This window comes from Bombina bombina, chromosome 2 (assembly GCF_027579735.1).
Source record: "Bombina bombina isolate aBomBom1 chromosome 2, aBomBom1.pri, whole genome shotgun sequence".
Taxonomy (NCBI): Eukaryota; Metazoa; Chordata; class Amphibia; order Anura; family Bombinatoridae; genus Bombina; species Bombina bombina.
Window position 1 is genome coordinate 1,203,210,503 of NC_069500.1, and position 17,820 is coordinate 1,203,228,322.

Here is a 17,820-nt window from a genome sequence, read left to right on the forward strand (position 1 = left end):
ATCGTACCCTTTTTGTGCCACTGCCTCCTCGCTAAACTAAGTGTCTTCGGCCACCAACGACACATCGCTCTTTTTTGCAATGAGGTGACATTTCCACCTCTAAGTCAATAGCCGTGCTAACATTCAGAGCAGTGCCGATCAGCTAGCACTACTATTGGCTTAGAGGTGGAAACGTCACCTCATTGAAAAAAAGAGTGATGTGCTGTGGGTGGCCGAAGACACTTAGTTTAGCGAGGAGGCAGTGGCACAGAAAGGGTACGATTAGCACACTTTTTTTTACCAAGTCATCACTGAAGTGTTTTTGTAATGCTAGGATTTACCATAACTTTAAGACATTTTTTGCACAAGAATTGATAAACTTTGCACTTAAATTGAGATTATTTTCTGTGTTTACAATGTGCACACTAGGGATGTAGAAATCTTTGATTTCTCTTGTAAGGTGTATCCAGTCCACGGATCATCCATTACTTGTGGGATATTCTCCTTCCCAACAGGAAGTTGCAAGAGGATCACCCACAGCAGAGCTGCTATATAGCTCCTCCCCTAACTGCCATACCCAGTCATTCTCTTGCAAACTCTCAACATAGCTGGAGGTAGTAAGAGGAAAGTGGTGTAATATAGTTAGTTTTTTCTTCAATCAAAAGTTTATTGTTTTTAAATGGTACCGGAGTTATACTATTTTATCTCAGGCAGCATTTAGAAGAAGAATCTGCCTGCGTTTTTCTATGATCTTAGCAGAAGTAACTAAGATCCACTGCTGTTCTCACATATGTCTGAGGAGTGAGGTAACTTCAGAGGGAGAATGGCGTGCAGGTTACCCTGCATTAAGGTATGTGCAGTTTAAGTTTTTCTAGGGATGGAATTTGCTAGAAAAAAGCTGCTGATACCGGATTAATGTAAGTTAAGCCTAAATACAGTGATTTAATAGCGACTAGTATCAGGCTTGCTATCAGAGGGATATACTCTGATTAATGTGCAATATAAAGCGTTAGCTGGCATGTTTAATTGTTTTTATATATGCTTTGGTGATAAAACTTATTGGGGCCTAGTTTTTTCCACATGGCTGGCTTGATTTTTGCCTAGAAACAGTTTCCTGAGGCTTTCCACTGTTGTAATATGAGTGGGAGGGGCCTATTTTAGCGCTTTTTTGCTCAGTTAAAATTACAGACAGAGACATTCAGCTTCCCTCAACAGTCCCCTGCATGCTTTAGGACATCTCTGAAGGGCTCAAAAGGCTTCAAAAGTCATATATTGAGGAAGGTAAAGCCACAGTGGAGCTGTGGCAGTTGTGACTGTTTAAAAAACGTTTTTTTTTTCAATTTGTTAATCTGTTTTTTGTATTAAGGGGTTAATCATCCATTTGCAAGTGGGTGCAATGCTCTGCTAACTTGTTACATACACTGTAAAAATTTCGTTAGTTTAACTGCCTTTTTTCACTGTTATTTCAAATTTTAGCAAAATTTGTTTCCCTTAAAGGCACAGTAACGTTTTTTATATTGCTTGTTTAACTTGATGTAAAGTGTTTTCCAAGCTTGCTAGTCTCATTGCTAGTCTGTATAAACATGTCTGACATAGAGGAAACTCCTTGTTCATTATGTTTAAAAGCCATGGTGGAACCCCATATGAGAATGTGTACTAAATGTATTGATTTCACTTTAAACAATAAAGATCAGCTTTTATCTTTAAAAAATTTATCACCAGAGGATTCTGGCGAGGGGGACGTTATGCCGACTAACTCTCCCCACGTGTCAGACCCTTTGACTCCCGCTCAAGGGACTCACGCTAAAATGGCGCCAAGTACATCAAAGACGCCCATAGTGATTACTTTGCAGGACATGGCGGCAATCATGGATAATACCCTGTCAGCGGTATTAGCCAGACTGCCTGATTTCAGAGGAAAGCGCGATAGCTCTGGGGTTAGACGTAGTACAGAGCGCGCAGATGCCTTAAGGCCCATGTCTGATACTGCGTCACAATATGCAGAAGCTGAGGAAGGAGAGCTTCAGTCTGTGGGTGACATTTCTGATTCGGGGAAACCTGATTCAGATATTTCTACTTTTAAATTTAAGCTTGAGAACCTCTGTGTATTGCTTGGGGAGGTGTTAGCTGCTCTGAATGACTGTGACACAATTGCAGTACCAGAGAAATTGTGTAGACTGGATAAATACTATGCAGTGCCGGTGTGTACTGATGTTTTTCCAATACCTAAAAGGTTTACAGAAATCATTAATAAGGAGTGGGATAGACCCGGTGTGCTGTTTTCCCCCCCCCTCCTATTTTTAGAAAAATGTTTCCAATAGACGCCACCACACGGGATTTATGGCAGACGGTCCCTAAGGTGGAGGGAGCAGTTTCTACTTTAGCAAAGCGTACCACTATCCCTGTTGAGGACAGTTGTGCTTTTTCAGATCCAATGGATAAAAAATTAGAAGGTTACCTTAAGAAAATGTTTATTCAACAAGGTTTTATCCTGCAGCCCCTTGCATGCATTGCGCCTGTCACTGCTGCTGCGGCATTCTGGTTTGAGTCTCTGGAAGAGGCATTTCAGACAGCTACTCCATTGACTGAAATACTTGACAAGCTTAGAACACTTAAGCTAGCTAATTATTTTGTTTCTGACGCCATTGTTCATTTGACTAAACTAACTGCTAAGAATTCTGGATTCGCCATCCAGGCGCGTAGGGCGCTATGGCTTAAATCTTGGTCAGCTGACGTGACTTCAAAGTCTAAATTACTTAACATTCCCTTCAAGGGGCAGACCCTATTCGGGCCTGGTTTGAAGGAAATTATTGCTGACATTACTGGAGGTAAGGGTCATACCCTTCCTCAAGACAGGGCCAAATCAAAGGCCAAACAGTCTAATTTTCGTGCCTTTCGAAACTTCAAGGCAGGTGCAGCATCAACTTCCTTGCTACAAGACAAGAGGGAAATTTTGCTCAATCCAAACCAGGCTGGAAACCTAACCAGTCCTGGAACAAAGGCAAGCAGGCCAGAAAGCCTGCTGCTGCCTCTAAGACAGCATGAAGGAACGGCCTCCTATCCGGTAACGGATCTAGTAGGGGGCAGACTTTCTCTCTTCGCCCAGGCGTGGGCAAGAGATGTTCAGGATCCCTGGGCGTTGGAGATCATATCTCAGGGATATCTTCTGGACTTCAAAGCTTCCCCTCCTCAAGGGAGATTTCACCTTTCAAGATTATCTGTAAACCAGATAAAGAAAGAGGCATTCTTACGCTGTGTGCAAGACCTCCTAGTTATGGGAGTGATCTGTCCAGTTCCACAGTCGGTTTTTATTCAAATCTGTTTGTGGTTCCCAAAAAAAGAGGGAACCTTCAGACCCATTTTGGATCTAGAGATCTTAAACAAATTCCTCAGAGTTCCAGCGTTCAAAATGGAAACTATTCGGACCATCCTACCTATGATCCAAGAGGGTCAGTACATGACCACAGTGGATTTGAAGGATGCTTACCTTCACATACCGATTCACAAAGATCATCATCGGTTCCTAAGGTTTGCCTTTCTGGACAGGCATTACCAATTTGTGGCTCTTCCCTTCGGGTTAGCTACAGCTTCAAGAATCTTTACAAAGGTTCTGGGATCGCTTCTGGCGGTCCTAAGACCGCGAGGTATATCAGTGGCCCCTTATCTGGACGACATCCTGATACAGGTGTCAAGCTTTCAGATTGCCAAGTCACATACGGACATAGTTCTGGCATTTCTCAGGTCACATGGGTGGAAGGTGAACGAGGAAAAGAGTTCTCTATCCCCACTCACAAGAGTTTCCTTCCTAGGGACTCTGATAGATTCTGTAAAAATTAAGATTTACCTGACAGAATCCAGGTTATCAAAGCTTCTAAAATCTTGCCGTGTTCTTCATTCTATTCCGCGCCCTTCGGTGGCTCAGTGTATGGAAGTAATCGGCTTGATGGTAGCGGCGATGGACATAGTGCCATTTGCGCGCCTACATCTCAGACCGCTGCAACTATGCATGCTCAGTCAGTGGAATGGGAATTACACAGATTTGTCCCCTCTGCTAAATCTGGATCAAGAGACCAGAGATTCTCTTCTCTGGTGGCTATCTCGGGTCCATCTGTCCAAAGGTATGACCTTTCGCAGGCCAGATTAGACAATTGTAACAACAGATGCCAGCCTTCTAGGTTGGGGTGCAATCTGGAATTCCCTGAAGGCTCAGGGATCGTGGATTTAGGAGTAGAAACTCCTCCCAATAAATATTCTGGAGTTAAGAGCAATATTCAATGCTCTTCTAGCTTGGCCTCAGTTAGCAACCCTGAGGTTCATCAGATTTCAGTCGGACAACATCACGACTGTGGCTTACATCAACCATCAAGGGGGAACCAGGAGTTCCCTAGCGATGTTAGAAGTCTCCAAGATAATTCGCTGGGCAGAGACTCACTCTTGCCACCTATCAACAATCCATATCCCAGGTGTAGAGAACTGGGAGGCGGATTTTCTAAGTCGTCAGACTTTTCATCCGGGGGAGTGGGAACTCCATCCGGAGGTGTTTGCTCAATTGGTTCATCGTTGGGGCAAACCAGAACTGGATCTCATGGCGTCTCGCCAGAACGCCAAGCTTCCTTGTTACGGATCCAGGTCCAGGGACCCAGAAGCGGCACTGATAGATGCTCTAGCAGCGCCTTGGTTCTTCAACCTGGCTTATGTGTTTCCACCGTTTCCTCTGCTCCCTCGACTGATTGCCAAAATCAAACAGGAGAGAGCATCGGTGATATTGATAGCGCAGGACCTGGTATGCAGACCTAGTGGACATGTCATCCTTTCCACCATGGACCCTGCCTCTGAGACAAGACCTTCTACTACATGGTCCTTTCAATCATCCGAATCTAATTTCTCTGAGACTGACTGCATGGAGATTGAACGCTTTATTTTATCAAAGCGTGGCTTCTCCGAGTCAGTCATTGATACCCTTTTACAGGCACGAAAGCCTGTCACCAGGAAAATCTACCATAAGATATGGTGTAAATAACTTTATTGGTGTGAATCCAAGAATTACTCATGGAGTAAGTTTAGGATTCCTAGGATATTGTCTTTTCTCCAAGAGGGTTTGGAAAAAGGATTATCAGCTAGTTCTTTAAAGGGACAGATTTCTGCTCTGTCTATTCTTTTGCACAAGCGTCTGGCAGAAGTTCCAGACGTTCAAGCTTTTTGTCAGGCTTTGGTTAGAATTAAGCCTGTGTTTAAACCTGTTGCTCCCCCATGGCGCTTAAACTTGGTTCTTAAAGTTCTTCAAGGGGTTCCGTTTGAACCCCTTCATTCCATTGATATCAAACTTTTATCTTGGAAAGTTCTGTTTTTGATGGCTATTTCCTCGGCTCGGAGAGTCTCTGAGTTATCTGCCTTAAAATGTGATTCTCCTTATCTGATTTTCCATTCAGATAAAGTAGTTCTGCGTACAAAACCTGGGTTTTTACCTAAGGTAGTTTCTAACAAGAATATCAATCAAGAGATTGTTGTTCCATCATTATGTCCTAATCCTTCTTCAAAGAAGGAACGCCTTTTTACATAATCTGGACGTGGTCCGTGCTTTAAAGTTTTACTTACAAGCTACTAAAGATTTTCACCAAACATCTACACTGTTTGTTGTTTACTCTGGACAGAGGAGAGGTCAAAATGCTTCGGCAACCTCTATTTCTTTTTGGCTTCGGAGCGTAATACGCTTAGCCTATGAGACTGCTGGACAGCAGCCCCCTGAAAGGATTACAGCTCATTCTACTAGAGCTGTGGCTTCCACCTGGGCCTTTAAAAATGAGGCTTCTGTTGAACAGATTTGCAAGGCGGCGACTTGGTCTTCGCTTCATACCTTTTGCTTCTTCGGAGGCTATTTTTGGGAGAAAGGTTCTACAGGCAGTGGTTCCTTCCATTTAAGCCTGCCTTGTCCCTCCCTTCATCCGTGTACTTTAGCTTTGGTATTGGTTTCCCACAAGTAATGGATGATCCGTGGACTGGATACACCTTACAAGAGAAAACATAATTTATGCTTACCTGATAAATTTATTTCTCTTGTGGTGTATCCAGTCCACCCCCCCTGTCTTTTTAAGGCAGGTCTAAATTTTAATTTAAACTACAGTCACCACTGCACCCTATGGTTTCTCCTTTCTCGGCTTGTTCCGGTCGAATAACTGGATATGGCAGTTAGGGGAGGAGCTATATAGCAGCTCTGCTGTGGGTGATCCTCTTGCAACTTCCTGTTGGGAAGGAGAATATCCCACAAGTAATGGATGATCCGTGGACTGGATACACCACAAGAGAAATAAATTTATCAGGTAAGCATAAATTATGTTGGGTTTTTTTAGCATTTCTTAGTGAAACGAATGTTGAAAATTGCTGTGGTCTGCAGCATTCAGCTAATTTCAGCACCAAATTTATTAGAGTAAAAGGGCAGCACACAAATATCTATGCAAATACAGCTACATCTGGCCTCTGAAAAACGTATCTTAAATCTGTGCACACCCTCGGTTACATCTGGCCTCTGGAAACAGAAGCTTAAATCAAGCAGTGAAGTTGCAGTAATCGTTATTGCGGAAATCATGATTGCGCTCAAGCGATTGCATTTACTTTCAACTCTTAATACCAGCTGTAAGCCCGACGAGTGTAAACAGCCGCTATAAACCCCTTATCCCTCACGCGCAAATGTTTGTGCTCCACTTGTAATCTGGCCTAAGCAGAGTTGGTCCAATCAGTCCCAATCTGTCTCTATATAAAAAAAAATGGGACACACTGCCCAAATTCAGGACTCCCTCAAAAAATTATTTCCTTGGACTTGTCAAGATTTCTAAAACCCTGTAATTGTGCTAAGAAAATGCCAGTTTTAAATACGAAAATAATAATGTATCTTCTTTGCAGACATTTGCATATATATCATTAGTTTAATATCCCTTTTAAATGGTTATTAATTTTTAAAAATCCAGAAAGTCTTTCTATCCGGACTGCATTTTTAATAGTTCAGTCTCTATTTCTGGTGGTCAGCAGGAAGGAGGGGGGTATATTAGCAGAGTCCTGCCACTTACGGCGAGACCCAGTGCGATTTATAATATAGAAAACCCTAAACGACTAGCGACGTACAGGGTACATTGTGGTCGTTAAGGGGTTTAAACTGTTGTTTTTTTAGCATAATTTGCATTGTTTATGATTCAAGGAACATATATCTAGAATATTGTTTGTTTTAATTCCTTTGCTGCGGTCGGCTAGAGAAACAGAACAAGCTACTACACTGTTTAAACAATCTCTGTGTAGAATGTTGTTTCAGTTGTACACAAATTCCTAATGATGTAAGCAACTGTAATAGTTAAAACTAATTTGAGCAAGAACATGTTAAAATCAGTATGCCTTTGACAGGGTAGGGTGGGGGGCAAGAGTGAATGACAGAAAAAAAACACCCTCTTGTCAAAGGCATACAAATTCTTGTCATGTTTTACATACCAGTAAATGACATATTATATATGTGAGCTTATATAACAGGTAAGATCTTGTTCCTATGCAGTTTGGAACTCAGAGCAAAAAATACAAAAGAGAATAGAAAGCATTAGAACAAGACAAAGTATTTGGATGAGAAAACAAAGTAGAGTTGGAAAAATTGCTTGGACTTCATTGTAAGTCGATAAAGCTGTTCCAGAGGGACGTGTTAGAGGGCGCTCTCTCACCTCATTGATGTAACAAATCTGGCATGTCTACTGAGTGTATGGGGGGAAAGGTGAGTTTTGTACATACTAGGGACTATTTTCTATGTTGTTTGATTGGAAAAGATAGTTATTTTTTACTAGTTACTTAGGCTGAGCAATTTACTGAATAAAACAGTTGTATATACTACCTTTACCCAAGGAGGACTCAAATCACAGTATACATAGACCTAGTGTTCCTGATTGGGTAAGTGGCAGTTTTTGCTTGGGACAACCAGTTCTTTATTAATCCTGAGTGTTACTTTAACTATGATGCTGGTGAGATAGCTCAGTTGGTAAAATGCCTTGACTACAAAAGCCTGTTTAAAGATCCAAAGGTCACAGGTTCAAATCCCGGCAGGGCCGACTCAGCCCTTTCATCCTTCTAAGGTTGATAAAATGACCATTAAATTGGATAATAACAACAACTATTACTATTCAGCTGCCGATTTAGTTAATTCGGAGAGCAAGTGCTGAAAAAGAGCTTTGGTCCCACTGGGAAAAGGCGCTATATAAATAATAGTTATTATTATATATGTAACCTCTTTGGGGGGTGGCTAAACACATCCAATGTCAGTGTTGATAGAGATAAAATGACATTCTAACAAACAAGAGCGTGTACATTTTTTTCACTAAACTTTAATTAAAGGGATACTAAACCCGATTTTTTTCTTTCTTTCATGATCCAGATAGAGCATACAATTTTTCTTTCCTAAGGCATGCAAAATTCATAATTTCATTCCAATTACTAGTGGGGTATTTAACTCCTGGCCAGCAGGAGGAGGCAAAGAGCACCCCAGCAGAGCTGTTAAGTGTCACTTCCCTTTAATCCCCAGTCATTCTCTTTGCCTCTGTCAAGGGAGGATGTGCCAAGTTAGTGTCTGAAGATATTTAATCCTTTAATGGGTACTTTTCCCTGCAAGCAGGGATTAGGGGCTATGCTGTGTCCATGTCAATCTCTTTAGTAAAAGTAATGGTGGCTTTTAGCACTTAGAAGGCGGTGAGGTTGTCTTTGCTTAACTTCTAACATTATTGTTACCCCTATTATAGAAAGCCAGGGTTGCTTACTCTGTCCTGTTAGATGTGTGATGAAGCTGGCTATACCTGGAGGTGCTGTATCTGCTCTACAGCAGTGACCCTGGAGGGTAAATCCTTTATTTATATTTCTCAAGCTGGCTAATGCTCAGGAATTATTTTTTATTAAGGACTACATTGTCAAGGGGTGACCGGGTGGCACCCAAGTCCATTGTTTCGGGTCTGGAAGTTTTATTTATCCTTGGTTAGGCAGTCTGGAGTTGTTTCTCCATAGCAGGGTGGCCCGTTTTTATTAAGGCAGATAGAGCAGTTATACTATCTATATGCCTGTTTTTATAACTTGAAGCAACTGTGAGGGAATGAGCTTTTTTATAGAGAATGGGAGACGAGTTCTTTAACATGTCTGTTGAAGCGTATTTGTTGTGAGCTGTTTGGTGTAGATAATTTTTTGTTTAGTGGCGCAGCGCCATTGTTTTCGCATGCTTTTTTCAGCCTTAAAGGAACCTGTTGTGTATCCCGATGTACTCGGGAGTGCTACAACCGCTTTGCAGGCACCTTGGAATGATTTTTTCAGATGAGTCCTGCGAGGCGGTAAGCCCTTCTTTCTCAGCATGGGTTCCTTCTAAGTGCCGGATCTAATGGAGCAACGGGTCCATGGGGTCCGTTTTCAGAGACGGGTTTATTATGGTGAATATGGGTGAGATACCAGAGCCGACTATAACTCTGATGCGGTCTCTGTGTGACAGTCACTGCTACGCTATACATATCGAGTGTATTTCTCAGTTTTATTGTATACGGAGCTGCTTGCAGAGTCGTCGGGGTAAAATACATGGGCCGGCCGTGACTACAGTGCGGTCTATGTGTGTCTGTCTATGCTGCTCACTAAATAGTTTATTATAACTAAATGGAGTTCCTGCATATATGAGCGCTTGTACAGTATATGGACATGCTTCTCTGTACTCTTTTTCCCTATCTCTGCTCAATTTTCTCTCTCAGGTTGCGCATAATACCCTGCGGCATATCCCTATTGCCATAAATTTGTACTTCCTTTTATTTATTATAGGGATTGTTGATATGTCTTCACGCTGTGAAGAGTAATTATTATATGTCTGCTATATTATGTTTTTATAGCATGTATGAGTCTGTTATATGAGCTTTTGTGGTCAGCTCTTAATTTATAGACTTACAGTATTTTTATGTTCGCTCTGTTGTATTTTTTAAGGGTTACCTTAAAGGGACATGAAACCCACATTTTTTCTTTCATGATTTAGAAAGAGAATGCAATTTTAAACATCTTTCTAATTTACTTCTATTATCTAATTTGTTTTATTCTCTTGATATTCTTTGCTGAAAAGCATATCTAGATATGTGCAGGAGCTGCTGATTGGTTGCTGCACATAGAAGCCTCATGTGATTGGCTCACCCATGTGCATTGCTTTTTCTTCAAATAGGGATAGCTAAAAAATGAAGCAAAATAAATAATAGAAGTAAATTGTAATGTTGTTTATATTTGTATGTTCTATCTGAATCATGAAAGAAAGATTTTGGGTTTAGTGGCCCTTTAATTCTAGCCTAATATTGAGCCTCGGATCTATGTATTCACTGATCTCCTTACAGTATTTTGCTTTTCAGAGCTACACAGAAAGGTGTCTAATGATATTTTCTGTAACTTTTCTATTACTGTTTTCTTTATACAGTAATAGAGGGTCACGGTTCCCAGGACCATCACTGTACGAGGATTTTTCTGAATGAGATATGCTGTTTTCTCAGCTAGATCTGCTTTCATGCTGGTATGAGCATGTCTTCTGTCCAATGTGGAAGAGAAGGCATCTTCACTATATCCGCAGGATCTGGTTCGTGGATATAGTGAAGATGTCTTCTCTTCCTCCTTGGAATTTCCTCTAAGGAGGGACCTTCTATTTCAAGGTTTCTTCCTCCACCCGAACCTGGATTCTCTGAAGCTGTCTGCTTGGAGATTGAACGCCTAGATTTGGCTAGGTGTGGCTTCTCTGAGAAGGTGATTGATACCATGCTTCAGGCTTGTAAGCCTGCTTCTCGCTAGTTTTACCATAAAATATGGCGCTTATTCTTTTGTTGGTGTGGATCAAATGTTTTTCTCTTGGACTCTCCAGCCACTCTGCTCTGAATGCTCCTGATCTTGTCTGATTTTGGAAGTTAAGCAGGGCCAGGTCTGGTCACTACCTGGATGGGAGACCACCTGTGCACTCCAGGCGCGGTGGTCTTTAGGGGTACCCAGACTTTTGTCTTTTATTCAGGAGTCCTGGTGAAGGGTTTGTCAGTCAGTATTCTGATGAGTCAGATTTCTGCTCTGCCTATTCTTTTACTCTTAGGTCTGACGATCTGCCAGATGTCCAATCTTTTGTTCAGGCTCTGGTCAGTATCAGACCTGTGTTTAATCTGTTGCTCCTCCTTGGAGCCTTCATCTTGTTCTAAAGTTTTGCAGCAGGCTCCGTTTGAGCTGATGCATTCTGTTGATATTACCTGGTTACCTTGGAAGGTTCTACTATTTTTTCTGCTTGCAGAATTTCTGAATTTTTGGCTTTTCTGTGTGATTCCGCCTTACTTTTTTCATGCAGATAAGGTGGTCCTTCTTTCTAAAAGGAAAACAATATACAGAGGTGCAAGATGGAAAAAAAAACACAATATTCTGTACAAATGAACTAAGAACTGATACTCTCCTTTAGGTCAGACCGCAGCCTTCTTGCATTCTCTCCCTTGTGACTGTGTATAGATAGATAGTAGTAGTAGATGGCGCTGGTCTATTGAATGATTTTCTCTAGTAAGTGAAGAGAAAAAAGGCTTGATGCATATATTGAAGCCAATTAATGTGGGTGCAGTATACTCACTCCATAAGATGAATCTTTACAGCTGAAAGGGAACGTAGCGTCAGATGGCAAGAGTCCACAGGTTCCTGGAGTCAAATACTGAATTTTCAGGTTTATCCAAAAGTGGACTATAAATGAATAGAGACCCAAATGACAAAAGTATCCAGTGTATAATTGAAAAAATGTAGTAACTTACTCCATAAATAAGGAGATTCCAGCTCAGCACAGCAAAACAAGATCTTGACAATCTTTCAACAAAGGATAAAAGGTTTTATTTGCTCAACGCGTTTCAACGTATTACACGTCTTTATCAAGAGCATACATTAAAACAAGTAAAACAGGTAAGTAAAACCAAGTATTGAGTGTGTTTGCTGTGGCTACAGGGCTGGTTTATATACAGGTGAACAATTAGTTCCAATTTCCTGTTGAGCACATCAAGGCATCAAGCCTTTTTTCTCTTCACTTACTAGAGAAAATCACTCAATAGACCAGCGCCATCTACTACTACTATCGGTCCTTCTTTCTAAGCTGGGATTTTTTCCTAAGGTAGTGTTGGATCGCAATTTCAATCAGGATAATGTTTTTTTCTTTATTTCTGTCTCAATCCTTCTTCCCAGTAGGAATGTTTTCTCTTGTAAGGTGTATCCAGTCCACGGATCATCCATTACTTGTGGGATATTCTCATTCCCAACAGGAAGTTGCAAGAGGACACCCACAGCAGAGCTGTCTATATAGCTCCTCCCCTAACTGCCATATCCAGTCATTCTCTTGCAACTCTCAACAAACATGGAGGTAGTAAGAGAGAAGTGGTGAAATGTAGCTGTTATTTTGCTTCAATCAAAAGTTTATTATTTTTAAATGGTACCGGAGTTGTACTATTTTGTTCCAGGCAGAAAAATAGAAGAATCTGCCTGTGATTTCTATGATCTTAGCAGGTTGTAACTAAGATCCATTGCTGTTCTCACACATGACTGAAGAGAGAGATAACTTCAGCGGGGGAATGGCATGCAGGTTATCCTGCTATGAGGTATGTGCAGTTAAGATTTTTCTAGAAGATGTGAATGCTAGAAAATGCTGCTGATGCCAAATTTATGTAAGGTAAGCCTGAATACAGTGATTTAATAGCGACTGGTATCATGCTTACTTTCTGAGGTAATACTCTTTTATATTTACAATATAAAACGTTTGCTGGCATGTTTAAACGTTTTTATATATACTTTGGTGATAAAACTTTATTGGGGCCTAGTTTTTTCCACATGGCTGGCTTAAATTTGCCTAGAAACAGTTTTCTGAGGCTTTCCACTGTGTTACTATGAGTGGGAGGGGCCTAATTTAGCGCTTTTTTGTGCAGTAACTTTTACAGACTGAGACATCCAGATTCCTCCAGGACCCCCCTGAATGCTATAGGACATCTCTAAAGGGCTCTTAGGCTTTCCAAAATCGTTTGTTGGGGAAGGTAGGCCCACAGCAAGGCTGTGGCAGTTTGGTGTGACTGTTAAAAAAACGTCTATATCGTTTTTTTTTTATCCGTTTTTTTTTTAACTAAGGGGTTAATCATCCATTTGCAAGTGGGTGCAATGCTCTGTTAGCTTATTATACACACTGTAAAATTTTCGTTTGATTTACTGCCTTTTTTCACTGTTTTTCAAATTCTGACAAAATTTGTTTCTCTTAAAGGCACAGTACCGTTTCTTATATTTGCTTGTTAACTTGATTTAAAGTGTTTTCCAAGCTTGCTAGTCTCATTGCTAGTCTGTACAAACATGTCTGACATAGATGAAAATCCTTGTTCATTATGTTTAAAAGCCATTGTGGAACCCCCTCTTAGAATGTGTACCAAATGTACCGATTTCACTTTAAGCAATAAAGATCATATTCTGTCTTTAAAAAAATTATCACCAGAGGAATCTGACGAGGGGGAAGTTATGCCGACTAACTCTCCCCACGTGTCAGATCCTTTGACTCCCGCTCAAGGGACTCATTCTCAAATGGCGCCAAGTACATCTAGGGCACCCATAGCGTTTACTTTACAAGACATGGCGGCAGTCATGGATAATACACTAATAATACAAAAGTAAAATAGAAGGATGACTCCTCAAAAGTTGTAGTCCAAAATACTTTAATAGGTACAGGTTCAGACAGCAAAAGACAGCTGTCTGAACCTGTACCTATTAAAGTATTTTGGACTACAACTTTTGAGGAGTCATCCTTCTATTTTACTTTTGTACTATTACGTTGGAGTGTGGCAGTCACTCTAAAAGGATTACACTCACCTCTTTGAGGATTTATGCTGGATGCTGGACTCTATTCTAATGGATAATACACTGTCAGCGGTATTAGCCAGACTACCTGAATTTAGAGGAAAGCCAGATAGCTCTGGAGTTAGACGAAATACAGAGCATACTGATGCTTTAAGAGCAATGTCTGATACTGCCTCACAATATGCAGAAGCTGAAGGAGAGCTTCTTTCTGTGGGTGATGTTTCTGACTCAGGGAAGATGATGCAACCTGATTCTGATATCTCTACATTTAAATTTCAGCTTAAACACCTCCGCGTGTTACTCGGAGGTTTTAGCTGCTCTGAATGACTGTGATACAATTGCAGTGCCGGTGTGCACTGATGTTTTTCCAATACCTAAAAGGTTTACAGAAATTATTACTAAGGAATGGGATAGACCAGGTGTGCCGTTCTCTCCTATTTTTAGAAAAATGTTTCCAATAGACGCCACCACACGGGACTTATGGCAGACAGTTCCTAAGGTGGAGGGAGCAATTTCTACTCTAGCAAAGCGTACTACTATCCCTGTCGAGGACAGTTGTGCTTTCTTAGATCCAATGGATAAAAAGTTAGAGGGTTACCTTAAGAAAATGTTTTATCCTACAGCCCCTTGCATGCATTGCTCCTGTCACTGCTGCTGCGGCGTTCTGGTTTGAGTCTCTGGAAGAGGCATTACAGGTAGCGACTCCATTGGATGACATACTTGACAAGCTTAGAGCACTTAAGCTAGCCAATTCTTTTGTTTCTGATGCCATTGTTCATTTGACTAAACTAACGGCTAAGAATTCTGGTTTTGCTATCCAGGCGCGCAGAGCGCTATGGCTTAAATCATGGTCAGCTGACGTTACTTCAAAGTCTAAGCTGCTTAACATTCCCTTCAAGGGGCAGACCCTATTCGGGCCTGGTTTGAAGGAGATTATTGCTGATATCACTGGAGGAAAAGGTCATGCCCTTCCTCAGGATAGGTCCAAATCAAGGGCCAAACAGTCTAATTTTCGTGCCTTTCGAAACTTCAAGGCAAGTGCGGCATCAACTTCCTCTAATGCAAAACAAGAGGGAACTTTTGCTCAGTCCAAGATGGTCTGGAGACCTAACCAGACCTGGAACAAGGGTAAGCAGGCCAAAAAGCCTGCTGCTGCCTCTAAGACAGCATGAAGGAAAGGCCCCCTATCCGGTAACGGATCTAGTAGGGGGCAGACTTTCGCTCTTCGCCCAGGCGTGGGCAAGAGATGTTCAGGATCCCTGGGCGTTGGAAATTATATCCCAGGGATATCTTCTTGACTTCAAAGCTTCCCCTCCAAAAGGGAGATTTCACCTTTCACAATTATCTGCAAACCAGATAAAGAGAGAGGCATTCTTACACTGTGTACAAGACCTCCTAGTTATGGGAGTGATCCATCCCGTTCCAAAGGAGGAACAGGGACAGGGATTTTACTCAAATCTGTTTGTAGTTCCCAAAAAAGAGGGAACCTTCAGACCAATTTTGGATCTAAAGATCTTAAACAAATTCCTCCTGGATCATCCTACCTATGATCCAGGAGGGTCAATACATGACTACAGTGGATTTAAAGGATGCTTATCTTCACATTCCAATACACAGAGATTGTCATCGGTTTCTCAGGTTTGCCTTCCTAGACAGGCATTACCAGTTTGTAGCTCTTCCCTTTGGGTTAGCTACAGCCCCAAGAATTTTTACGAAGGTTCTGGGGTCGCTTCTGGCGATCCTAAGGCCACGGGGCATAGCAGTGGCCCCTTATTTAGACGACATCCTGATTCAGGCATCAAACTTCCAAATTGCCAAGTCTCATACGGACATAGTGTTGGTATTTCTGAGGTCGCATGGGTGGAAGGTGAACGAGGAAAAGAGTTCTCTATCCCCCCTCACAAGAGTTCCCTTCCTAGGGATTCTGATAGATTCTGTAGAAATGAAAATTTACCTGACGGAGTCCAGGTTATCAAAACTTCTAAATTCCTGCCGTGTTCTTTATTCCATTCCTCGCCCTTCGGTGGCTCAGTGCATGGAAGTAATCGGCTTAATGGTAGCGGCAATGGACATAGTGCCGTTTTCACGCCTACATCTCAGACCGCTGCAACTCTGCATGCTCAGTCAGTGGAATGGGGATTACACAGATTTGTCCCCTCTACTAAATCTGGATCAAGAGACCAGGGATTCTCTTCTCTGGTGGCTATCTCGGGTCTATCTCTCCAAAGGTATGACCTTTTGCAGGCCAGCTTGGACAATTGTAACGACAGATGCCAGCCCTCTAGGTTGGGGTGCAGTCTGGAACTCCCAGAAGGCTCAGGGATCGTGGACTCAGGAGGAGTCACTCCTTCCAATAAACATTCTGGAACTAACTAGCGATATTCAATGCTCTTCAGGCTCGGGCTCAGCTAGCGTCAATGAGGTTCATCAGATTTCAGTCAGACAACATCACGACTGTGGCTTACATCAACCATCAAGGGGGAACAAGGAGTTCCCTAGCGATGTTAGAAGTCTCAAAGATAATTCGCTGGGCAGAGATTCACTCTTGCCACCTATCAGCTATCCATATCCCAGGTGTAGAGAACTGGGAGGCGGATTTTCTAAGTCAACAGACTTTTCATCCGGGGGAGTGGGAACTCCATCCAGAGGTGTTTGCACAATTGGTTCATCGTTGGGGCAAACCAGAACTGGATCTCATGGCGTCTCGCCAGAACGCCAAGCTTCCTTGTTACGGATCCAGGTCCAGGGACCCCAAGGCAACGCTGATAGATGCTCTAGCAGCGCCTTGGTCCTTCAACCTGGCTTATGTGTTTCCACCGTTTCCTCTGCTCCCTCGTCTGATTGCCAAAATCAAGCAGGAGAGATCATCGGTGATCTTGATAGCGCCTGTGTGGCCACGCAGGACTTGGTATGCAGATCTAGTGGACATGTCATCTTTTCCACCATGGACTCTGCCGCTGAGGCAGGACCTTCTACTTCAAGGTCCTTTCAACCATCCAAATCTAATTTATCTGAGGCTGACTGCCTGGAGATTGAACGCTTGATTTTATCAAAGCGTGGTTTCTCCGAGTCAGTCATTGATACCTTAATTCAGGCACGAAAGCCTGTCACCAGGAAAATCTATCATAAGATATGGCGTAAATATTTTTATTGGTGTGAATCCAAGGGCTACTCATGGAGTAAGGTCAGGATTCCCAGGATATTATCTTTTCTCCAAGAAGGATTGGAGAAAGGATTGTCAGCTAGTTCCTTAAAGGGACAGATTTATGCGCTATCTATTCTTTTGCACAAGCTTCTGGCGGATGTCCCAGACGTTCAGGCATTTTGTCAGGCTTTAGTTAGAATCAAGCCTGTGTTTAAACCTGTTGCTCCACCTTGGAGCTTAAATTTGGTTCTTAAAGTTCTTCAGGGGGTTCCGTTTGAACCTCTTCATTCCATAGATATCAAACTTTTATCTTGGAAAGTTATTTTTTTGGTAGCTATTTCCTCGGCTCGTAGAGTTTCCGAGTTATCTGCCTTACAATGTGATTCTCCTTATCTGATCTTCCATGCAAAAACCTGGGTTTTTACCTAAGGTGGTATCTAATAAGAATATCAATCAAAAGATTGTTGTTCCGTCTTTGTGTCCTAATCCTCCTTCAAAGAAGGAACGTCTATTACACAATCTGGACGTGGTTCGTGCTTTAAAGTTTTACTTACAAGCTACTAAAGATTTTCGTCAAACATCTGCTTTGTTTGTTGTCTACTCTGGACAGAGGAGAGATCAAAAGGCTTCGGCAACCTCTCTTTCTTTTTGGCTAAGAAGCATAATAACCTCCTGAGATATTTACGGCTCTTTCCTCTAGGGCTGTCTTTTTTTCCTGGGCTTTCAAAAATGAAGATTCCGTGGAGAATATTTGCAAGGCAGTTACATTGTCCTGTTTGCATGCCTTTTTCAAATTCTATAAATTTGATTCTTTTGCCTCGGCTGAGGCTTCCTTTGGGAGAAAA

The 17,820-nt window shown here is 41.9% G+C and overlaps 1 protein-coding gene across 1 annotated transcript in view; it reads left to right on the forward strand.

Moving 5' to 3' along the window:
* MTMR7 (myotubularin related protein 7) overlaps positions 1-17,820 on the forward strand; it is a 202,491-nt gene that overhangs the window by 122,511 nt on the left and 62,160 nt on the right. The gene's annotated exons all lie outside the window — the stretch shown is intronic.